This window comes from Frieseomelitta varia, unplaced genomic scaffold (genome assembly GCF_011392965.1).
Source record: "Frieseomelitta varia isolate USP_RPSP 00005682 unplaced genomic scaffold, Fvar_1.2 scaffold_563, whole genome shotgun sequence".
Lineage (NCBI taxonomy): Eukaryota > Metazoa > Arthropoda > Insecta > Hymenoptera > Apidae > Frieseomelitta > Frieseomelitta varia.
Genome location: NW_025110327.1, coordinates 93,307 through 119,773, shown reverse-complemented (window position 1 = coordinate 119,773; position 26,467 = coordinate 93,307). Strand labels below are relative to the sequence as shown.

The window sequence follows — 26,467 nt, the reverse complement described above, 5'->3', positions numbered from 1 at the left end:
GAAAAAAGTAGTGCTTTATTCTTTTAATGCTGATCTTTGAACTAAATAATAGTATATATATAAGTTAGTATATATCTAGTATATATATAAGTTAGTATATATCTAGTATATATATATATATAAGTTAGTATATATCTAGTATATTGTATAAGTTATATTAGTTATATTTAGTATTGTATGGAATAAAACTTCTTGTTCTTCAATATCCTTCACCTTTTTAACATGTCATTTTTTCCACCTTTTAGTAATTCAACCTATTATTTAATTTTTTCGAGTCGATTGACATTATGGAATTTTTACATAAATCTACCGAAATTGTAAAAATCTCGTTAGAGTTTAAATTTTCGTATTTTTCACTTTCCTAGTTCATTCCACTTCCAGTTTCTTTCATTTAACGAGAATCGTAAATCTATATTTGAATTGAAATTTATTGAAAAAATTAAAACCATAGGCTTTACTACATTTTTAGCCCATAGGTTGTTACATATCTAGAGTGTTAGTGTGTTGGGTCGGTGATTGGGTCTTTTTTGTGTTAGTTGTGTGAGAGTTTTTGATCATGCATGCGTGCATGTAATGTAGGAGTCGTAATATGTAGTATGGTTGTTTTGAGTAGGTTGTGTGTGTCTTTTGTGATGTATTTCGTGTTCGAGTGTCCGTTATATAGATATGGCGATGAAATGCGCTGATGTGAAGTTGTCTCTGGGTTTTGAATTGACGATGATGCAGTCTATTGTTAAAAAGAGCTGCCATCCATTTTGTTGAAGGCGGTTGATGTTTCTTCCTCGTTCGTAGAGATGGCACTGCCAGAGTATGTGGTGTAGCGACCGTTACACCTCCAAAATTAATATCAACGTCAGCTACACAATCGTCCGGTTAAAAAGTACGTTTCCGGTAGATTGACATAAAACATTCAAATATTGTAAACCAATAGTCTGTTTTTTATTATCACCATGAAGGTTATAATCATGTTTACTTTTTTATAGAGATGTATAAATAGACTATACGTTAGAATTAAATATACATTCCTTGATTATCATTTATAGAAACAAGTATCCATTTTGCTTTATAATAATTTTTATTAAAAGTTACTCAAGTGACGAAGTTCTTGGAGTAGCCTGAGGAATTTGGCGCAGGAATTAGCGATGGGAATTTAGCTTCTGCTAGGGTGACGTTTGTGGGAGTGGTTTTCCTTAGTCCTAGTGCTAGTCTTGCTGCTGAGTTTTGGACGTTTTCTATTTTTTTTCTGTAGAGATTGCTGAGAGGGTAGTAAATTTGTATGCCGTATTCGATTCTGGAACGGATCAGGTTTTTGTAAAGTAGGAGGAGCCTGGAGAGATCCGCTCCCCACCTCTGAGAATTTTTATGATATTTAAGATTTTCCTTGCTGCTGTGTGTACGGAATTGATGTGTAGGTGGAAGTTTAGTTTATAGTCTATGAAGATGCCTAAAAATTTAGCTGTGTCTATGCCGTGCTGATTTGAAGATTTACTGTGTCTGGTGGATTGTGTCTTCCGTTTAGGATTACTAGTTCTGATTTCGTGGGTGAGAGTTCGAGTCCGAGTTGTTGTAAGTTGGCTGAGAGTGTGGAAACTGTTGATTCTATGGTGGTGATAGTTAAATTTGGAAATGTCGTCTGCATATTGTAAAACAGAGACTGTGGGAGGGATGTTGTTTGTAATGTTTGCGGTGTATATGGAAAAGAATGTTGGGCTGAGAACCGTGCTTTGTGGAACTCCTTTGTGTTATAGTCGAGTAAGGTGTTGTATGTTACCGTTTGCGTCTGGGATATAAAAGTGGGCTTTTCTGTTAAATATGAGTGCTTGTATGAGTGCAAGAGGGTTTTTGGATATTCCTGCCTTTTTCAATTTGCTGATTAGTAGGTTGGGTAAGACGTTGTCGAATGCTGCATTTACGTCTAAGAGAGTGACAGCTGGATGCTTTTTTCTTTTTTTGGTCTTCTTTAATTTTGATGACTAGACCAGCAATGTTGTCCGTAGTCGATCTGTTTTTTCGGAACCCGGACTGGGTGGGTGGAAGTGTCTGTTTTTGTTCAAGTCATGGCTGAATTCTTTGGCTGACGAGTCTTCCGGCTATTTTGCAGATATTGAATGTGAGTGCTATCGGTCTCGTTTGTTTGGTTTGGGAATTAATCTTATGTTGCTTTCTGTCCATTCGACTGAATATTTGTTGAGCAGCAGTCATTTATGCAGGAGAATAAGAGTTTCTTCCAGGTGGCTGATAGGTGTAGGATTATGTGGTTGTCGATTTGATCTGGTCCGGATGCGAAGTGTGGGTTACGATTTTGTAATGTGTGGTTGAGTTCTTCCCATGTGAAAGGGTCGTCTAGGTGTGGTATGTGGAGGTCGTAGTCATTTTGCGGAGGGGCAGGAGCCACGCAGACTGGACAAAGTTTTTGGATGGCTTCTGTGTAGGTGTTGGAATCAGAAGGTGGAGTTGCCGAGGGGCCGATTCTGATCCATCTATTTTTCAGAGTGTTTACCTGCTGCCATATCTGTCTTATATTTGTGTTTCGATTGATTCTTGCGGCTAATTGCTTGAAGTTGGCTATTTTTTTCTGTTTAATGAGACGTTTTGCTAGTGCCGCTAGTTTTTGGTAGACTTGCCAGTCGTGGGATTGTCCTGTGTGTTTTCATTTCTTTAGGAAGGCTTTTCGGTATCAAAGTGCTCTCTCGCAGTCCTGGTCCCACCAGGGTGCTGGGTTCTGATGGAGAGTGGGAGGTATTTCCTTCCTGTGTGGCGTGACCATGATGACGGCTTGTTTCATCATTTGAGTGATGGTTTCGTATTGTTCAAGTGTGTCTAGGGTTGAAAGGTGGTTGTGTAGAGCGGTGGAGTATAATTCATTTAGCAGGTTTGAGTATTCTTTCCAGTTGGTTTTTTTGATGATATTTTATCTAAGTGTTTCCTGTAGATGGTTTTGGTGGTTTGTATTGTGGTGATGATGAGAGAGTGGTCGGATCCCCATGTGTCGTCGATTTGTTGAACCTGGAATTTGTGTGTTAAGTGGCAGGGTGCTATTATTAGGTCCAGATTAGTGCTCTGATGCCAGTTTGATCTTAGATAGGAGAGCGTGTTTGTATTTATGATGACGCAGTTCGTTTCTTCGACTACGCCTAATAGCCGTTCTTCTGGAGAGTCTGTGCGAGGACAGTTCCAGTATGTGTGGTGAGCGTTGAGGTCCTCTACAAGAAGGAAGTTCCTGATATTATTTAATTCGATTAAGTATTTTTCCCTGATTGGGTCAAACGGCGAGTTTGGCGTTCTGTAGATAGCTGCTATGGTAAGTGATTCTGCGTTTATCTGGAGTTAAATTGTGAGAGTTTCTGTATGTTGGTCTTGAAGGGTTATGCTGGGTAGGATGTTCCATGATGTATGTTTTCTGATGGCGATGAGGATTCCGCCGCCCTTGGAATGAGTCGGTCTTTTCTTATTATGTCGAATACTGGTAGAGTGAAGTTCATGTTGGGCTTCAGCCAGGTTTCGATACAGATTATACGTTGTATACTGTGGAGTGTGTGATGAGTTCGTCTGATTTGTTTTTTAATTGTCTGCAGTTCCAAGTTAGTATTCTGTAGTCGCTGGTTTGTGGGTTGTGCATTGTGCTAACTTCTAACTGTTCAGATTGAAAGTGATTTGTTTGGTTTGGGTGTTGTTTCCGTGGCAGACTGATTGTAAGTTGTCTGCTTGTTTCGGATTGGGTGTTGATGGGAGTTTGTTTTTTCATGGGGGGATTTGGGTGTGCGGTGTAGGTTTTGTGTTGTTTTGGCAGGTTGAGTTGTGGGTGTACTTATTGTTGTTGTTGTGCCTGGAGGGCTGTTTTTGGAATAAGTTCTGAGTGTGTTGCTAAGCCATGAGTTAATTTAGTTTGTTGAGTTTTGGTTTATTCATCCTATTTGTCGCAATAGGAAGGTTTTGTTTGCTGAGTTCATTGGCAGTTTTAGGAAGTTTTTGTTGTTATTTATGGTTTGTGTGTTGTCGTTTTGCGTTTTTTGAGCTGGAATTCCCATCTTGTCTTTGGCCATGGTCAAGGCCTCGTACACGCTTACGTCGTTGTGGGCTAGGATAGTGTTAACCTCTTTGTTGGTGCGCATTGGTATACAGTCGAAGGTTGGATGATTTTCTGAGCAATGTAGGCATTTTTTTGCTGGTTCTTGGCAGTTATGTGGATTATCTCCTGTTGGTTGGTCGCAGTTAATGCAGATTTTCGGGCTCCTGCAAAATTTTGTGACTTGTCCATGTCTGAAACAATTGCACGTTTTTACTGGTTCGATGTAAGGAGTGATTGATTTTTGGAAGAGTCCGTATAACTGGATTTTTTCCGGTAGTGCAGATCCTTCGAAGGTGATTAGAACAGTTTCACTGGGTATTCATTTAATTCTTTTGTTAGTTGATCAACTGTTCGTCTGTTTAGCCTTTTTGCGTATATAATGCGGCAGGGAGATTAAGCGTGTTTAGAGATGTCGCTAACGTCGAATTCGGTGCTTTTTTGTTCTGTATCTAGGGATGTAAGTATGTACTCCCTGTTCGATTAGAGCTTTTGATAGGATGGCCTTGTTGGTTTCTTTGTGATTGTTGAATTGGACTTCAGCTTTGTTGAAGCCCTTGGCTTTTATGGAGTGTGCTCCGATTCCAATGCTGGACATGGCTTTCGCCATGTACATTAGGTTGAAGGCTTTCGATTTTTTTATTTTGTCGGTCGATAGTTTTATTTCGATATATGCTGGGCCTCTGTGGGTTTCTGGATATAAGCTTATTTTTGGTCCTGTCGAGGTGATGGAGATTTTTTTGTTCGCTTCTGTTGGGTCCCGAGTCGGCGATGGGCATTTTCTTTTTGTATTTTCTGTTTCCTTGTTGTTTGAGTTGGTTCTTCTTTTAACTGTTTTTCAGGTTGACTCTGTTTCGGAATCTATTTTTGCCACCATGACCCCTGTGGGGTCCGGGCTCGGCTACGTGTGCCAACGTGGCTGAGGGGTGTTTAACCTTTCTTTTTTTCTTGTTATTTTTATTTATTTATTGTTTTTTCTTGTTATTTTTATTTATTTATTTGTTGCCTTTTTTTACCTCCGAGGTAATTTATTGCTGAATTTGTATTTCACTTATGTATGCTTTAGAACACTCATGGTTTTTTTCACACTGTCACGCACGTGCTTCTTCCCTTATCGCCGCCCTTTTTTCCTCGTAAATCTATATTCGATGATAAATCGTCGTTAATGGTGCAGTGACATCATGTGTTGTCGTTCTTTCTTTTTATGTTTCTCTCGGTTACTTCTTTCTCGATCCCTTGTCCACTGGTTCTTCGCTCTCTCTCTTGCTTGTTTTTCCCTCGGTTCTTCATTTCTCGATTTTCTCGCCTCATTGTTTTCTCCCTCGCCTCATTTTTCGTTCTTCGGTTCTCTCTGCCTCGGTTCTTTTTCTCTCGATTCTTTCTTCTTCGTGTCCGGCGTTTACTACTTCCACGTTTACTACTTCATCGCCGTTAATTTTGTTCCGTCTTCCGCCTTCTTCGCCCTTTATTTCGTATTTTACTTGTACGTTCTAACTTTCTATCGAAATACTCACGTTTTAGCGTTTTATTAGTAGCACTCGAATTTCCTGATAATTTTTCCCTTTCATCTGTGGTACGAAGAAAGCCACCATGCCGAACAAGATAAAAGAACATATCGCGAAGATAAGATACGTCACATACAGTATGATCGTTAACTTGATACAATTTTGATATAATGAATCCAAATATACTCTGATATAATATCAAAAATCATAACGATGGCTCCGGTAATACTTTTTGCTTCTGTGAGAAATAATTCACCTAGAAGGGTGTTAGTTAGCGTGCCCAAACCAAGTTGATATGATAGTTGATAACAAATCACGTCGATAATAGCCAGAATATCGATGACTAAATAGTCGGGGAAAGTCTTGATAAGACTGAAGTAATCCGAGAAGATAACCAATGTAATCAACAATCCAAACGTGGATGATATCAGTAGCTTTCGTCTTCCAACTTTTTCCACCATCGTTGTGACTATACTGCTAGATAATAATCCAACGATTAAAGCTATAATCGTCGCTACGTTCAAATCAATAGTCTTTATTTTCGTAAAAAGTGATTCCAAATACTGCATGATGCTGAAGTTTCCGCTAAGTTGTTGCACCGTGTCTAACCCAATGACAATGCACAGAGCTTTTCTGTTGCTGAGCAGTTCCATCAGTCGCAGCTTGTCCAACACGCTTGCCTGTTCATCTCCGACTACTCGGTTTAAGCGAATTATTTCTGCCGAGTATTTTGTAAATGAACTCCATTTCCGTCTTTAGTTCGTTGCGATTGGTGGTTCCTTTGAAGTACGCTATCGATTTGTACGTTTCCTTCTTTCGGCTGACTGCCACCAGATAATAAGGATTTTCGAGGAATCATAAAAATATTGCCAATGTTTCGTAAGACACTCAGAGTCCTATGCAGCAGTAAAAAGCAATCCAGTAAATACGTTCACGACGGTCAAAGTGCCCAGAGTCGGATTTCCGTATCGGCTACTTCTGAGAGGTATATCGGACTTGTTGTATAGGCGATGCCGAAAATCACGCGAGAAGCGTACAGGGCTCCGTTTGCTATCAGAACGAAAAACTAGCTCAGGATGAAAAATCCACTGCACCCTACTAGGCAGAGTTTACGATCGGCGAAACTGGCACCCATGAATGAACCTATCGTTGAACCGATTATTGTCAGAGAGACGAGCCACGAACCTTCGTCGATTAATTTCAACGGCATATTATTTCCGGAGGTTAAACGGGAAAGAAAAGTCATTATCCATCAGTAGATTGTGCCGACTGCTATCGTGGAAATGGTTGCGGAAATACATAACCCATTTCTAGTCCAGAAAAAATTAAATAATAATAAAACGACATATAAACAATTTTGCTTAGCATTGCAATAGCATTGATAGAAGGGCACGAAATTCAAGATTTAGGCATTGAAGAGACAGAACTTTCGATTACGATAGAAAGAACAAAAGCAGCACCGAGGCATGACTCACAAGGCTATCGTAAGATTTCAAAAAACATAAACTTGTACCAATTGTAATGGGTGGCAAAAAAAAAATATCCTCACCAGAAATGTAAAGTATGCTCTACTAACAAAAAAAATGGTTATACGCGATATATTTGCCAGTATTGTAATGTACCACTACATAAACTGATCTGTTTCGAACGTTTCGACCACACTTTAAAAAAATACTAAAATACATTATTAATTTTTAATTTTACGTTTGACTTATGTTAATCTTTAATTATCTTTAATGTTATTTATCTTCAATATCTATTATGTATCTTTTTTGAGTAAACTACAAAAAATTGGTCTATTGATGAAATATTGATAGATATCTCAAGACTTCATTAAAATATATTTCCGAAAACATAAAGACAACATTTACATTAACTAATTTAATTCCAAAATTTTCCTACTGTGAAGTATTTTCTTACACGTAGAATTTATTTATTTACATTCTTGAACAAGTAAAATTGAACTTTATTCTTATATATCTATATTTTATATTTTGTCTCAAATTTTATTAAAATTATATTGAATATATGAAAATTAGATAATAAAATATTTTTAATTCTTTAAATATTTTTACAATAATTATAATATATATCGTCATGTATAGTATTAAAATTGTAATGTTTGTAGTATTACTATAAAATACTCAAACAAAATTATTGTACCATTCATTATTTATTTAAATATTCATGTATATGTTAATTGAAGTAAAGATATTATTAATATAACATTTATGTGTATATTATTTGAATAAATAACATTTTCAATTACAGATATACGTATTTATATAAAATTTTGAAGGAAGAAATGGAAATATAGCCTCTAGTTTTAAATTTTTTCTTAAAATTAAAATTATTTAAATTTTTGTTTCTTTCTTTTTTATTTATATATAAATAAACTTTTGTATTTGAAATATAGATAAACTTTTATTCGAAATAAGATTACACTTGTTAAAAAGTAAAAACGAAAGAAAAATAATTTAGTTAAATGTATCATAATATATTATTGAAAATGGGTTATTTTAGGATCTGGAACAAAAGTGAAAATAATTTTCTCTAATAAAAATTATAAAACATAATTCTTTAGTAATATTAAAGATAAAAAATGAATCAGTAAGATTTATTTCTCATAAACAAAAATCTAGTGTTTTTCATAAGATGCGTTGTTTGAAAAGTCGAGGCAATGGAAGAGCAAACTTTCGCTCTCATGCTTTCACTTTTCTGATTTCTAAAACAGCGGATGCTCCAAGTGGAATTCTCCAAGTGGAACCCCAGCCGCTTGGCCTGGGAAAAAACAAAATTTCTGTCGTCAAGACGACTTATTCTGGACTTTTCTCAGGGCTAGAATTTAGTGGAGGGCAATCATTGAGAGGAGCCTATTCGGGGTATTCCTCGGCCCTTGAAGTGTTATGTGTTCGAGCCTCATGCGAGCCTGCATTCCTAGTGTCTCGACTTGTCGTCCGAGACGAATCGCTCACACCGAGATAAAGCACGTCTCCGGCAAGCCTGAGCATGAACGCGTCGTGGCGCCAGACTGTCGCCTTGAGTCCCAAGTTTGGGAGAAGGGGCACAAGCCCGAGCATCGTTCAGTTCATTCTGAACAACCCTCGAGTTCACTTCGGCAACGTAGTGCGTCAGTTTATCTGTGCAGTGCAAGTTCTTCTGGGTGTGATCACGGGCAAACACCGAGCACACTTCAACAAATAACGCTTTCTCTCTGAGTTCTAGGCGAGAACTTGACCAGCAGCGGATAAGGAATTCTCTGGGGAGAATTCCCTCCTTTTTCCTACGTACGAAGTACTGCAGCGTCCTTCTCCAGCAATCGAGACTCTCAACGCGCCCAGCACGAGTAAGGATTGCTCACAGTGAAGCCCGACGACCAGCGCGCCTTGCATCACTCACGGGACTTCCTCAACGAAGTCATTCTCCAGGCGTGCCCTGCTTCACTCACGAGACTTCTTTGAAGTCAGAGACCACGCTAGCTCTCCCATTCGGGACGCTACTCCGTGCGATCATACTCACGAGACTTCTTTGAAGTCAGAGACCACACTAGCTCTCCCATTCGGGAAGCTACTCCGTGCGATCACCTTTTTTCTAGCGATTTTTACTGTAACCTGTGTGACCTGTGCGAGCTGCTGTCTTTACAGCGACGGCATCAGTAACCTGTGCGAGCTTCTGTCTTTGTCAATGGCACCGGTGTGGGCTGTGTGAGCTGCTGTTTTCATCAACGGTACCTGCTGTCTTCAGCAACGTTACCTTCGTGAGCTGCTGTCTTCGTCAACGGCACCGGTGTGAGCTGCCGTTGCATCGAACCACATTCACCAGGCGATACTCGTTCCAGCCTTCACAGCTAAGTGGCGCTCAGATCCTCCACGACACTTCAGCATCGCGAGCGATTTGATTGTGCAGAACGTGGTCGAGAAATAGATTCATTTGTCAAAAGATATTCGTCTGTGTCGATCTCTCTGTTCACTTAACCCTTTTCTACATTTTAAACATTTGGTCCTTCGTGCCGGATACACAGAGGGAGACAAAACAGACGAATCTCAAAATGAACCTTGACCACGTTGTGCGACGAGCCGATCAGCAGCTGATCTTGAGTGCCTCAATCGCTAAAGCGTTCGATAATCTCACCTCTCGACCAATCACTCGGGAACGCATAGAGATCAGACTGCAAGATTTGAATCGTGATTGGGAGTCATTCGCATTGCTCTCACGCTCGTTGTGTTGAAATTAGATGAGACTGACCGCCACAAGGTAAAAGAGCACTCCTATTTCGTAAAGAATAACTTCGCCGCAACAGAATACTGTTTCTTGGAGATTGTTGCGAAAATGTCCCCCCTGTTAAATCAACAACGAACCTATTCAAGTAGAGCAGCTCCAGATCGATCAATTTCTCAACAGTCTACCGTTACGTCAATCATTGATGCACCCCGCCTCCCGCGAATTGATTTGCCAAAATTTTAATGGCAGCATGGATGACTGGCTGTCATTCCGAGAATTGTTCATTCAGTCTTGTCGGACGGGAATATCTCTGATGTCGAAAGGCTCCATCATCTGAAAACGAGTCTTGTTGGTTCTGCTTTCCACCTTCTTCAGAACATCGTCTTAACCTCGGATAACTTCCAAAAGGCATGGGATTCATTCACTGCGTTTTACGAAAATAAAAGACTTCTAGTTGATTCCGCGCTCCACTCACTCTTCTCTCTAAAAAGGATGACCAATAAATCCGCTTCCGAGATGAAAGCACTTTATACGTCAATCACGCAGACCTATCGCACATTAGAAACTCTGAAACGTCCGGTCCAGTGCTGGGACGACGTTCTCATGTTCACCTGCGTCTAACGATTAGATTCTGAATCCCGCAGGGCATGGGAATGTCATCTAGGTTTCTCTAAAGAACCGCCAACTTGGAAGCAACTTAACGATTTCCTCATGACGAGATTGCTCTCGCTCCAAGCCCTCGAGAAATCGCAGTCACGACCTCTCTTTCAGTCTAGAACTCAATCCGTACGTTCCCACTCAACTAGAGTTAGATCATCAACTAATGAACCAGAGGACACGTGCATACTTTGCAACGATGCACATCGCGTATCTCGTTTTGTCCCTTATCAAAGGGAACTGTTCGACAAAGGACGACAAGTCGTTCGAACCAAAAGCCTAGGCTTGACTACCTTGGACGGTATCGAAATTCACATTATTCATCCCCAAAGCGTTGTCATAAATGCGAGAACCAGCATCGTTCGACCTTACACCAGGACTCATTCCTGAAGTCATAACAAAGTAATACTCTTGCGTCAACGCACTCATCAACCACCGAAGAATGCCTTTCATCTTCCTCATAACTTCTGATCCGAGATCTTGACCTCACAACGAAACTACGCATTATCCTCAGAAGGTCATCAGGCCAACAGAATCACATGTTCTTATCAGTGTTTAATCTCGTCTCGCCGACTTTCTTCGAGTCACAGGCGCGTGTGATGTTGAGAAAATGGATCAACAGTTTTCGTCCATCCCGATGCTCATCTTTCTCAGATAATTCCAAAAAAAAGGCAAAAAAATCGCGAGTTCATTCACTTTCAACGCACGGTCGTCATCTCCTGGATTCCGTGTACTGGAATTAACACCCTTATAATTTCAAAGAACTTATTCCTGATTTAAGTCGCGGTTGTGCAAGAGGTGGAATGATTTAGAATGTTCCCGCACTGTTGTGCCTATAACATACTCATACCTGATATAGCAGGCCTTAGAAGGTCTCTTCGCATGATGCAGACTGTCTCTAAACATGATGGAAAATTCTCCGAATGCGTTAGAAGAATCTCTGAGAATGATTCAGATTGTCTCTCTGCCTTTAATCATGTCCTTATGTCCCTGATTACCATCGGATCTTTGATCAACCATCGGATCTTGTTGATGACTAGCTATTCACAGTCCTCCATTATGTGGACTGTTGCAAGCTCACTGTCAGTGTTTGCATAGAATCAATGTCAACCGAGTTGGTCATCCAACGTACGAACTCGCATGAGCTCCGTATTGAGCTCTTCAGATCTCTCATCTCTGCATGGCGGGCAGTTCCTCGCTACGACTACTTTGAATCTCAGATCAGACAATCTCCATTCTTTCAGTTTAATCGATAAATATCTGACCATTCATCCAATTGAACAGTCGTAATTTTCATCGCTCGACCTTTGACCCGCCTGTACCTTGATTGTTCATCATCATTTAAGCAAAGATCTTCGTACACGAACACAACTCTGGGTAAGGAAGCCTTCCTAGGACGAATAACGACCGAATCCTCAGAAGCCGACCTTTGGCCGACCGAACTCTGAGTCAAGGGAGCCTGCAAATGCTATCTCTCTCTTATTGACCAATTTAGTCCTCTCTAATCGGTACCTGCTAATGCACACCTTTCTCCTCTGAATTGATTGAAAGTTTTACGCACTACAGGATAGACTGTTGACAACCGTAAATTCAATGGTGTTCGCAGTCGATCATACCTCATGTTAAATCAAACGGCACGCGAATTCAATAGTGCTATAAACCATTATAGGGATCCCTGTAATTCCTCGAGTAAACTTCAAATTGCGACTGAGACAATTCTCTTCACTGATAAACCGATGAGCACTTGCTTGGCAATAATTGAGGCGATCTTCAACTCTCGACTATCATATCCCTTGACAAATAATCCAGACGAGCTCCCAACACGTCGCTAATCCACGTCCTCACACCTGAGGAGCTAGTTGCTCAGCGATTCTGGATTACAGCAATCCAACACAGTCATTTTTCAACTGAGATCCAACTGCTTTCGCCAACCACGGAATTCCCAGGGTCGAGCCCCTTCACGGAATTCTGTCTCTTTCCCGATCGTCATGACCTGTTACTGGTACTCAGCATTGACCCGGATGACCTCACTGTTCTGACACCAGGTCATTTCCTCGTCGGGCACTCGTTGACCCTTATCCCTGAGCCGGACCTAACTCACCTCAAACCAGCCCGACTCTCTCGCTGGCAACAAATATGTCAGATGGTGCAAAGTTTTTGGACAAAGTGGTCAAAGAAGTATCTCCAACGGTTTCACGCGGTCTACAACTGGAACAAGCCATCCTCTTCAATTTCGATCGGAACCTTAGTTCTCATCATTGACGAAAGATATCCTGCTAGCAAATGGCCATTAGGTCGCGTTGTCCAGACTCATCCTGGAGCCGACAATCTGGTCCGGGTAGTTTCAATCAAAACCGGCTCGTCTATCTTACGGCGTCCGATCACAAAAGTTTGTCCATTGCCCATCGATACATCCTTTGAGGAATGTTCGTCACCGGAGTCAACGAAGGCGGGCGGAAATGTTTGAAAAGTCGAGGCAATGGAAGAGCAAACTTTCGCTCTCACGCTTTCACTTTTCTGATTTCTAAAACAGCGGATGCTCCAAGTGGAATTCTTGGAACTCCAGCCGCTTGGCCTGGGAAAAAACAAAATTTCTGTCGTCAAGACGACTTATTCTGGACTTTTCTCAGGGCTAGAATTTAGTGGAGGGCAATCATTGAGAGGAGCCTATTCGGGGTATTCCTCGGCCCTTGAAGTGTTATGTGTTCGAGCCTCATGCGAGCCTGCATTCCTAGTGTCTGGACTTTGTCGTCCGAGACGAATCGCTCACACTGAGATAAAGCACGTCTCCGGCAGGCCTGAGCATGAACGCGTCGTGGCGCGTGGCTCTCCCATTCGGAAGCTACTCCGTGCGATCATACTCACGAGACTTCTTTGAAGTCAGAGACCACACTAGCTCTCCCATTCGGGAAGCTACTCCGTGCGATCACCTTTCTTCTAGCGATTTTTACTGTAACCTGTGTAACCTGTGCGAGCTGCTGTCTTCACAGCGACGGCATCAGTAACCTGTGCGAGCTGCTGTCTTTGTCAACGGCACCGGTGTGAGCTGTGTAAGCTGCTGTTTTCATCAACGGTACCTGCGGGAACTGCTGTCTTCAGCAACGTTACCTTCGTGAGCTGCTGTCTGCGTCAACGGTACCGGTGTGATCAGCTGTCTTCGTCAACAGCACCGGTGTGAGCTGCGTGAGCTACCGTTGCATCGAACCACATTCACCAGGCGATACTCGTTCCAGCCTTCACAGCTAAGTGGCGCTCAGATCCTCCACGACACTTCAGCATCGCGAGCGATTTGATTGTGCAGAACGTGGTCGGGAAATAGATTCATTTGTCAAAAGATATTCGTCTGTGTCGATCCCTCTGTTCACTTAACCCTTTTCTACATTTTAAACAGCGTACTCATTATGTAGCCATAATTCACTTGAATTATAGATACATAATACTTAAAACATTCAATCCATGTAGGTATTGCCAAATTAATCTGTGTGTCTGATATAAAATGTATATATGTATATAAGTGTATATGTATTGTATTGGTTCTCATAAGGAGCTCATAACGAATCTCGATATCTGAAATATCAGAGAACAAGTTTTATTTGATCCTCTATTATCAAAAACCGATAAATCAACATAGTTTTGGAAACTTTAAGTTTATATTAAAAAATATTAAAAATTAAATGACCTTGTGAATTCTATAAGTCCTTCATCAGATATATTTCAATATACAACTTCTTAATTTGTTTAATTTACAAGAAATATTCCTTTTCGTGCATGACGAAAAATAACTTTCATTTTACATTAGGTTAGATTGTTTATACTTATTAGCAACAATTTTATAACATTTGATGAAAACATTTTGTTCTGTGTCTGCAATTAGTAATATGAAATTATTTGCTTTTAAATATTTCTGTTATAAATATGAAAATTATAAAGGGATTGAATTATCAGCAGGGGACTGTAACAGCATCCTCTCCTTTATAAAATATAGTGCATTTATCAACTAAACAAAACAGAATACAAATGACGCGAGGCACAGACTGTGTTTAAACCGTGATCTTTTTGTGAAAATAATATAAATTATTGAAAAAAGTGAAATGATATTTCATTTTTTTTATTTAAGTAAAACAAAAACTTTAACAATAAATTAAAAGATTAAACAATTAAAAGTTGAACTTCGTTGAATGAATTCCAGAATTTCATTCTATGATAAATGATCGATTACTTCTATATGAAATCGAATATTGTGTACATTGTATGTATGTATTTTCATGTACATATTTTTTAGAATCTAAAATGTATAACAATTAGGAACAGTACGAATTCAAGAACATTAGTCTTGTTCTTCCATATGATAGATTTTATAAAATTAAAGTTAAAGTATATATCTCCTAAACTAATAGCTTTCCGATATACGTAGGTTACTTTTTTTTTTTTTTTTATAAAAAATGACCTGTTGCATCGACTGAACAAAATTATATAATTATACTTGAAAAAAATAGTAATGATCTTCATACCTCCTGTGTGTCCATCTAGAGACGAACTAAATATACTAAATTACTGCCTTCTCAAAACAGAAAAAAATGCATTTGAGATATTTTTTAAATCACGAGTAATTTCAAAGATAATTTATAGACTAGAAAATAGGACACCCTGTATGTGAAAATAGGACACCCTACAGCGAAGAGCACAACTGTAACAACTGTCGATAACTTAAACTAATATAATTTCGTAAAAAAAAAGATATAACTCTTAATTTGAAACGTAAAGCTTTTATAAAAATGACTTTATCATGTAGTAAATAGTAAAGATAGTTTTTTTTCGAAAATTGTGAAAATTCAAACGTATGTAAGAACACTAAAAAATTGTTTTCGCAACTAGATGTATCGTCATTTTGAAGATTGAAGTTTTTTCTTTACAAAGACTTTTTAAAATTTGTACAATTTTATTTTCTCTATTTTATTATATGTTGAATATTAGAGTTAAACCATAAAAAATTTAAGAAATCTTAACATTTCATCATTTAACTTTAATGTTTCAAGTTCAATAAAATGATGAAAAAAAATCGTACAATTTTAAGTAGTTGTAAAAAAAATTTCAATCATTAAGATTATAGTAGATTTAGTCATGAAACAGATTTTTTTAAATGTTTTTACACGCGTTTGAATTTTTACAATTTTTGAAAAGAAACATCCTTAATTTCCCAATTGTTACATGTTATAAAAAAATTTTTGAAAAAGATGAACTTATAACCATTATAATATAATCTTTAAAATAAGACTAAGTATATAGTTATATGATCTTTTTTTCCGAAGTTTTAGTTTAATTTATCAACAATTTTTCATTGTCATAATTATTTCATTGGTATAATTATGCTTTTCACTGTATGTAGAGTGGCAGACAGAAGAAAATTTAGAATAAATTTAGAATAATTACTACAAGTGTTAATAACTATTTAATATTATATTTTTTACTATATTAGTGATAGTAATTTATTCTGAAGTATATTTTAGTCTTATTCATTAGTCTTTTCAAGTACGAGTATAATTCAATTTTTTTGAAGATGTTTACTATTTGGTATCTTTTTTAAATTATCTTTTGTCCGTTATATTGTCACTTCAGTAAATGACAATATTAACCTCTTAGATTAAAGTTTAATCGATTTTTAATGCGAAAGGGTTATCACATGAGATTATTCCAGTGATAAATTTTAGATTATCGACTGTGACTACAATTCAGAATCACAGACGAGGTATATAAATAGACATTGCATCTTACGGATTTTCGTGGTCCGTGATCTGAAATACCAACATAGTAAAAAATCACTGATTTTTTAGTGCACTCTACGTTTAAACAATGATAAGTTGGGGAACTAGTAAATGCGCCAGCAACGACTTTTGAGACCATTACAGCGTTGTCACACTTTCAATACCGAAATGTGAAGCTAGTATCTAATCGAAATCATTCTACTGCATGTCAGAAAGAGTTCTATTCGTGTTTTACGGATTTATCACAACTTTTTTCAATATACAGTAAATCAAAATTTTAAAATTATTAATACATAGTTTTATGTACAAATGATGTGTATTTTATTAGACATTCTTAAAAATAATTTTTAATTAAATAATTTTCAACCATTTTAAATTATCATTAATATTAAAATTATTATATTTTCTTATTATTTACATATTCCTTATGTTATATATTCAAATTTAAATTTTTAACAACTTTATAACTATGCAGTGCAAAATAACATAAATTCTATAATTCATTAATTAAAACTTACGCTTATTAATCAAAATATTATTCGAAGTATTTTTATAAACTTTTATTAATATTATGATAATAACAAAACATTGTTATTTATTTAATATTTTTATGATATAAATATTTTTAATTTTTAATTATAAATATATTTCTCTGTATAAATCTTTAATAATTCATGAAGATTTAATGAAAAGTACAAACATATCTATAGAATATATCCTTTCGCAAAATCGACCAATATTGAATGAGTTTACAAATTTGGTGCCTAGGGGTACATTATGTGATGCAAATTATATTTTTGTAGATCAAGGAATAAGAGAAAAACTTATACTTTACTTCTCAAAAATATGGATTAAATTATTTTTGATATCATTTAAATGATTTTATTTAATACTATTTAAATTTTATTTAAATAAAAATTATACTTTTAATTATTGTTTATTACTTATTATTTAAATAAAAATTTGTTCAAATGATTCGAATGCTGGTAATCGATATTTTCGGGTCGAATCGGATAATTTTGGTTGAGTTCAAGCGGATGCGAAACCATATGAAAAATCCTAACGCGTCTGTTTCGCTAGTTCAACAATTTCATCGTCTCGACGGACAGAACAGTAACAGAAATGTGGTAACTATGTTAGATTTTTGGATTTTGGCAACTATGCTTTCGTTAGGAAAACCGAAACTTGCCTGTGTCCCTTTAATTCACTTTTCTTTTGTCATTACGTACAATAACAAAGTTATATAACATAAATACAAAGTGAGTAAAAGTATAGACTGACTACTCTCTTACCAATTTCAGTGATTATTGAATGTATTGTGAAAGTATTTTGAATAATTTTTTCTTGTAACGCGTATATAGGAGATATTGTTTGTTAGAGAAAAGGGACGTTCAGGATATCGATTTCTAAATAATATTTAGAAATCGTCGAAATCAGTGAAGGAGTGGTTAATTTACAAATTCACCGGCAATCGGAATGGAGGAAAATACGAATGAGGAATGTTTTAAATTCATAAAATGTTAATACTAACATATATCATTAGGTCACTCATACTTTGTATCATTTTTACTAACAATTATAATAATAATAAATGATTTCGGTCGTTGAAAATGCAATTCGGTGAATTCGTTTTAACGAGTAATATCGTACTATAAAAAAGAAAATATGCATGTAGTTTAAAAAAATAAATTTTATTTCGAAATTTCGAAACGGACGAGTTTTGCAAAAAATAATTTACAACACACAATGTTCTTCTTTATTCCAAACAATATTTGTACAAATATTTAATAAATAAGTTCAGTCTTTCATAAAATCGAGTTTACGAGATAAAGATAATTCATTGAGGTTGTGAATTTACAGATTTGTAAATAAAAAAACGTCATGTCTAATTATATTGTTCATAATAATATCATATTTCAATCAATTTTTTCTAATACTTTTAAATAGATGTTAATAGTCAAATGTACATTAAATTTTTCATTAAAATTTTCATCAGCCCCTGTTTTAAATCGTTATATTCCTTCATTGATGAAGTACCACCACGACGTTCAATTCAATGAATAATTCTCAAAACAATCTGGCAACACTGTCCATATTTTTATTTCAATTCTCACCACTAGTAGTGCTGCGGTATAAAACTTACCTGAATCGGTACGACAGGACGTGACACGAAAATGGTAACAGGGCATCGGGTGTCCCGAAATTGTAGCCGAAAAAATACATTGTATGCAATGTCTATTCATGCACCTCGTCTGTGACTTCGTCTGTGCTTTAGTCGGTCGAAAAGATAATGGTGAAAGGATCGATAAAGCAGAAATCCAAGCTCTCTAAGTAACTTGGTATAAATCGTCAAACCCTGCAGAGGCGCTTCGACCTTCGTGGCGGACCTGGAAGGATTAAGAATCCTCTTGTTCGCCTTAAACCTTGCCTGTAGTTCACAGGTGGGGTGAGCTAGGCGTAGAGAAGAGAGAGGAGGATGGTCATTCCCGGTACCTACCTGGCGTTTCACCTGAGGCTCACGCCAAGTGCTACGTTGCTGTTCGAACGAGCTGCCTCCTATGGAATAGCAAGAGTTAAAGTTGTGAAAATGAGGTTTCTTTCGTTTGAGAACCGGCAGCGCGCGCAACGCGATCTAAATCCAGCGAAATAATCTTGTGCACTACGATCGAATCGATAGCCTAAGTTTCCAAGTGGTTTAAATGTGAAAAACGATAACTCTAACTTACCGATGGTGTATACGTACTTGTCAAGAAAAGAATCGATTTCTTGTAAATCATCGAACATCGTATTCGGTAGCATTGTTTTCGATTTCAAGACAATTTTATATTACTCTAATCTAGCATAAAGTTAAATAGAGTTTATTGTTGGATTTGTTCATTTCACCGATAGAGTAGTGGTTTTCTTCGAGTTATCCGTGGTGTGAACATTTCACGGACATAGGAAACCTGCAATTTTCAAAGGTGCCTTAAAGTACACGCGTTTGGAACAAGTGAAAGGTATTGTGACTTTTCAATCTACCTCTGAAAAAAGCATTAATTTCTTGTTATTCCATGTTTCTTTTTCTTAAAATTTTTATTAGTCTATGGATTTTCTATAGTTTCGAAGCGTTTTAGTCAACGTTCTACAACAAGTAACTGAGATTAATATAACATAAGAAATATTTCAACATTAGAATCAAAGGGTTTGAAAGTACAAGAGTGAAGTACCGTTAGATCGTTAATAATAAAGATTAAAACAAGGTTTCAAATTCTTTGCTTCAACAGTTAAAAATAACATATTGCCATACAAATTAATATATAAAATAATAGAAACGAACTCAATATAAATATTATATAAAATGCTTATATTAAAATTAGTTGGAAATTTTGTCAAAAGGTTATCGAATAACAAAATACTAAGTGGCATTTAATGAAAAATAATGTGAAATAGAAATATAAAATACATATATCAAATGATATGAAGCCAACAAATCGGTTACTATGAATCTTTCGATTAAAAGCATTCATATCGTCAATGTCGAATTACAATTTTTACTAAATGTAACTCGCATTGACGTTGCGTCGATTTTTAATAAAAGATGAAATACTTCCAAAATGTGAATAAAATATATATATAGAAAGAAATTGAGCTGCGTGGGAAGGAGAAAGTGGAAAGTGGCGAAAAAAGTATCGTAAAAGCTTATCGTAAAAAGGAGTGGAAGGACAGTAATTAGTTATTTATAGTTATATCGAAAGGTTGGAATCGGATATAGAGAAGATTGGAAGACGCGCGTTCGATGAGAATGCGTGATCCTGAGTAGCGTGTAAATACTAGGTGCTGCCGCTTGTTAGGGCGCTGGAACACTGCATGCGTATGTCTCAAGTCTTAAAGGAATTCTCCCCTTTGGAATCTTGATTTTTGTATGTGAAGTGCTGCTACAGTGGCACCAAAAGGGGGGCACATGCTTAAAAATATCTTCTGCTATGCTATTCTTACGCGATCACCGTGGGATACCTCTGAAAAGTAAAATAGCTTACTTGAAAATAAGTCTAACACTAATGGCATATTTTTTATTGATCTATATTCGATAAATTTCAATTGAGTCAATTTCGGTATACAGTACCAGGTATTGTATGTGCTGTATCTCTTCGTAAATATGAATTTGAATCTGAATTCTTGTAATCAATAATTGACAACGTACCCAAACGTACAATCTGCAACTATCAAATCGATATCCAATGGTTTTCTATAATTTTTTTTCTTTTTAATCAAAGAATAGTTTAATCGACTAACATGCATAGCTTGTCTAAACACATTTTGTATATAACATAATGTAAAAGTTTACTACTTTCAATTTATGCGCTAATTTTTTAATAAGCGGCTTTTCGATAAGGTGCAAATAGGAATTTATTAGCACGTTCATAGTCAATGCTTATCCGGCTATTATTAGAAATTAAATGATTCTATTGATTTTTCGGAGTTCTACAGCTTCGTTAATTATACAAATCGCATCTTTATCATAGAGCAAAACCTGTTTTACTCATGTAGCTGTGACGCAAACAAAACGGTTATGACAAGTTGTTTCTAATGTTAGTCAATTAATATCGATGGCAGTCTCAATTTAATCATTTAACGAATATTTATATATAAATTATATTCTAATTAAATTTACAATACTGAATAAAAAATAACATTCGACTAAAATTTATTTAAAAAATAAAAATGAAATTCATTAGAAATTATTTAAGTCTATTAAAGACTATTAAGTCTAACATAATTGAAAATTGAAATTTTCTTTTTATAACGATCTTTTAAAATTTCATGTGCAATTGTTGTACTATTTTTTATTTTTTTATTATAATAATTTAAAATATGGATAATTTTTTATCGATTATACACAATTTTGTGAGTATTTGGATTCTGCATCATGCAATAGTTATACGTTGTCAATAGTTATTACATTCTTGCGTATTTACTGGCTATATTTTTGTTTGTTACAATATTATTCTTTTCTGTTTTCTTACACATTTTAAACATTAGCAAATACATTATCTGTTGTACATTAATAATTTCTTAAACTATTTATTTTTTTGATTAGAGCATTATTATATTATAAACAAATAATTTTAATGTTCATAAACAACTAATTTCAATATTATAATATTTGAATAACAAAATATATGCCATATACGGGACAAGACGAACCATTCTTATTGTTTGTAAAATTATTTTCTTATAAATTTGTAAGTTTTAATATATTTATAGAGCAATTTTTCCTTAATCTAATTTCTATTTACTATGTAATTTCTATTTACTATGTAATTTCTACTCGAATTTCTCGGAAATAAAGCCTTAAATGAAAAAAATATTACTCTCTTTTCTTCAACTTGATTTTTTCAACTGAATTTTTACATGTAGAATGATCATCTGACACTATGATTTCAGAGACATACAATACATACAATAATAAAAAGATATCATTAACATGTTTCAAACTTCATTAACAGTCAAAAAATATTATCATTAGAATTAAAAATCAGATTCAATATCTAGTTATTTTACATTATAATTGATTTATTTTTCTTAAAATCATTATGAAAAAGTTTATAATTAATTTCTGCTATAATATGATAGATAATTGGATCGTCAGAAAGTAGACAATCAAGTTAGAGAATAAACATGAAGTGTTAAATAGCTATCTATATGAGCGTCGAAAATAAAACATTATTTATACAGTATACAATTGTAGATAGCCTAGTTCGATGACTATAGTAACTATAGTAATCTAGATACTGAAATTCTTGGAACATTAAAATTGTTCCATATGCCGACAGAAATTTTTTAAAAATAAATAATGTATAATTCTCAACCAATTAATATCATAAATTAATCATGATTGCAGAATTTGCAGTTTTTGATAGATATTGATCGATACAAAATTTGTCATTGAAACAAAATGAAGCTTTATGATAGAAGAAAACGAAGAATGTGCATTTCACAATAAAATGGATATTTTAAATAATTTAATCTAAACTATTTCCATTTGTATCATTGAATTGAAATTTCTATTTATAATGAAAAAATTACATCGTTTCACGTAAGCTAATTCTACTAAATTTTAAAATCTTTCATATGAAACTGTCTGTTGTGACAATTTAAACGTTAATTATATGATCCATTATAATGAAACGATATACTGCTACTGAACTTCAAAATCTTTGATATGGAACTGTCTATTGTTGATAAAATAATTAAATAGGTCGATTCATCTTCGTTTTCGAGAAATAGACAGAACTATTGATAATTATCAAATTATTCTCATTATAACATTTTTTACTCAAAATGATCTTTCAAACATGTCGACAAAGTCTGAAATCTGGAATATTATACATATACATATATTGACTTATGGGATGTCTCATCAACTTGAGCATCTTGAGTATTTTCGTTTTTGGGGATATAAAAAAGCTTTGTTACTAAAAGTTATTCGGTATAGAAGGGACCATAATATATAGCAATAATTAATAATTAATTTTTTGTAAGGAAAGCTTTTGAAAATATTACCTCTACTTTTTAAAATGAAATTATGTAGTTTTTAATCCATTAATTGATGTAGCTTGACATTCTTTATAAAAAAAAAGTATTAACCTATTCATGTCGAAAAATTATTCTCCCCCTTTAGGAGATATTTTAATTCTATTGTCATATGAAAAATGAAGAAAGAGAGGAACAGTATTGTGTTTAAACTGTCCTTGTCTTTTATATATAAATTTTATAAAGTTAAAGTTAAAATATCTTCTAAACTAACAGTTTTTTGGTACACATAAATGATTACTGTTTAAAGAATATCGTACATTGATTAACACATCAAAATATATATCATTTCATCTAAAAAAGTGGAAATAATCTTGAAATGATCATTTCCAAAACCGCTTCTTATTTTTCCATCTCCCCAAAATCGTTTCATCTAAAATAAATCAATTACTACCATATTATGGCTCTCTATGTACTAACTTTCGTTAATAAAGTTATTTTTTATCTCCAAAAACAACGGAAATATTTAATATGCTCAAATTAGATGAGACACTAGCAATGCATTCTACTCTGTATAGAAACAACAGAATTTAACACTAGTAATGCGATCGAATTTTCGACGATATTCAACAAAGTTTATTTAAAAATAAAACGCGACAATACTGCGTGCAATTATATGATGTTTCGACAATAACAATTTTATTCGAGTAGTTACACATTTCAACCAGTCTTTTACATAATTAATTGTGGCTCGCACAGCCACAACATGTAACGTGTCCTTCGTTACTCGAAAATAACTAAACTAACTATACAATATACTTTTGCATGGTTATGAATATTTAGTGTTTTGCTTTATAATCATAACCCATAATTTGACTGATTTCACATGGCCTTTATTAATCGTTTGTTTAATTCATCAATTAATACATTCATTAATAGGAACAATTCATTAATAACATATGTGAGATGAAAATAATTCAAACAGACGGTTGAGTTCGAACACAGATATCTGACATGCTATTTTTCTGTTGTTTTAACCGATTTCACGTGGTATAATACGTAATAGAATTGTAACATGTACATACTTAATCTTAATTAAGAAAAATGAAGGAAGATATGTAAGACGTTATTGTAACTGGTAATACAATGTTCGCTAAAGAATGAGTCTGCATTCGAAAATAAATTGAGAAAAGAAAAAATAATATTTCATTTTTGAGAATTTTGAGTTTTAAAATTTATCGTGTTTATATACTTAATTCTAGACTGGACAAGAAAGTCTGACAATAAATAAAATATGTAAAATAAAATTTTTCCATTTAAGGCTTCGATTTTAAAAGCATAGATTTTGTATGTTTGAATATTTAGTAAAAATTAGTTTAGTATGCGTATGTAATAAATTTTCAAATTTAATTTTTCCAAAATCATTTTATTATGCCTTTATTTTACGTTTTTGACTTACACATTTGTAGAACACTTACATGTTCCTGTTGAGTGTTCACTTTTGTCCATTAATCAAATTTATACATATCAAATTTTCAAACACGACTTTCCGGAAAGCAATTTTATTTTTTTCCGACTTATTTTTCCATTGCAATATATCACATGCATAATTATTTTTTCCCAATTCTAGTTATTTGACACTCTGAATAATTCTTATTCGCATATCGATTATAATCTTTATTCAAATAATTATAATAATTGTAATAATTAATCGAGGTAATATTATATTTATTTTGTGTTATTTCTATATATCACTCTATCGCAGGATATGTTTATTTGTTAGTACCAGTAAACGAATGAAATTTTTGAATATATTATACGACATTAGTAATTTAAAAAAATTTACAGTTTTGTTAAATTTCAGCTGCGAAATAGTTTTTATTTGAATGAAGTTCGTACGCGATTATAAACGATAATCCAACACGAAAAGAATGTTGGACTACATATATGATTTACCTTTTCTTTCGCGAATCTAGCGGGACATGGAGTGCGTTGGTTCACCATTCGACGAGTGTACTGTACTTTTATTTTATCTCGGTAGGCCGATAGATAGTCATAGTACAGTTAACCACGAACGCACGATATATATGGGAAGACGGTGGCAAAACAACAGATGTTCGTATCGTTTGTACGTTTCGAGTCCTCAATTCTGGAGAGAAAATTATTGGAACGTGACAGATTCCTCAAGGCGATTTCTTCGGGAAGGAAGATCGCAGAGTACCCATTCAATCGAATAAATTATCCGATGAGATGCAAAGATAAGATCGATCGTTTATTATAGCGCAGAAATAGTGATTTTTGCGATTAGAAAGGAAAAATGAATCAACTTTGCGGTATAAGGTCATCAACAAGAAAACGGGTACAACAAAGACTCAAGAAATGGAAGCTTGTATAACTGGTACAGAGACGTTTTGCTTTTTGTCTGATGCTAATATTAAGTTAATCGAATAACTTGACTGTATCATTGACTACTTGTTCGGATTTGTATTAATAATGAAATATATTTTCTAGATCATCGTTGGCGCAATTTTAGTTTTCGATTTCAATTTTTGTTTCGATTCGATTTATCGAAGAGTCTAAAATTTTTAAAAAATTTTTAAAATCTAAAAAATTCTTTTCCTTTAGATAAATTCGAAGTTTTTGCATCTTAGACAGAATAAAATTCAGGTATTGCTGTTGTTAATTGTACAAAAGATTTAGATAATTACGTACTGTGTAGCTGAATTTATCGCAAATCGATATACAAAAATGAATCAAAATTAAAAGAGTAGAAAGAATAATAAAAAAAAGTAAAATTTTAGGCGTGCTTGATGCAAGCAATTTCTAAGCAAAGTAGTTTATGTTATATTTACAATATTGTGCTAAACAAGATCCACCTAAATAACATCGTACAAACTAAATTGATTATTTCAGTAGTGAAATAAGCATCGATAGATCGTTAGTTACCCAATTTAATGTTCCGTAAACGATGTTTATTATGCGTACTAAACGACGATGCTTCTTTTTAAAAAAAATTTTCTTGCAACCAGTCTTCTTTCTTAATGCACCTGTTTTATTCACTTATTTTTGTACAACTTTTCCTATAGATCTTCAGAAATAGAGAATTCAATTCTTAATCTGTTTATTGATTCTTTTTTGTATGTATATGCATGTTATTGGTTTTTTATACGTTATATTTTTTATACGTTATACGCATGTTATTATCTCATTATCTTATTATTCGTTAATTTTTATCATTTAAATAATTATTTAATAAAAGTTTGTTTAATAATTCACAATTAAATAAATTTAAATATGCGTACATATTATATTACATATTTAAATATGCGTGCAAAAAGATGAGAAAGTAAAATGAAATCAGTTTTATAGATTTCGCATGAAAAAATACCAAATATGATCTAAAAATTTGCATCTAATGTTAGATTTTCTTTTATTAAGGATTAAATAATTCGTAGACAGAATACTTACATACTCAGTTCTAAATTTATTTTAATTATCAATCAATTAAATATTGGAGTTCAAAAATTAGTTTCATCTAAAATGAAGAAGAGACAATCATATTTCGAGATTGAAATATTGAAAACCGAAGCATCCGAGCTATGATTCGAATGATATAGGGAAGAGAGCAAGGGTTATAGAGGACGTAATGACAATTTTATGCATTTTTGTCTCTCTCTCTCTCTCTCTCTCTCTCTCTCTCTCTCTCTCTTTCTCTCTCTCTCTCTCTCTCTCTCTCTCTCTCT

At 34.5% G+C, this 26,467-nt stretch overlaps 1 protein-coding gene across 2 annotated transcripts in view; it reads left to right on the top strand.

The window, feature by feature from the left end:
- Positions 1-26,467, top strand: part of LOC122533948 — a 112,046-nt gene that overhangs the window by 37,282 nt on the left and 48,297 nt on the right. The window contains exon 1 of one of the 2 annotated variants that reach the window (XM_043664138.1): positions 18,665-19,207. The exons of the other annotated variant lie outside the window; for it this stretch is intronic. The gene's annotated coding sequence lies outside the window, so the exon portion shown is untranslated. Of the gene's footprint in view, positions 1-18,664; positions 19,208-26,467 lie in introns of those variants that run through there. 2 annotated transcript variants of the gene reach the window in all.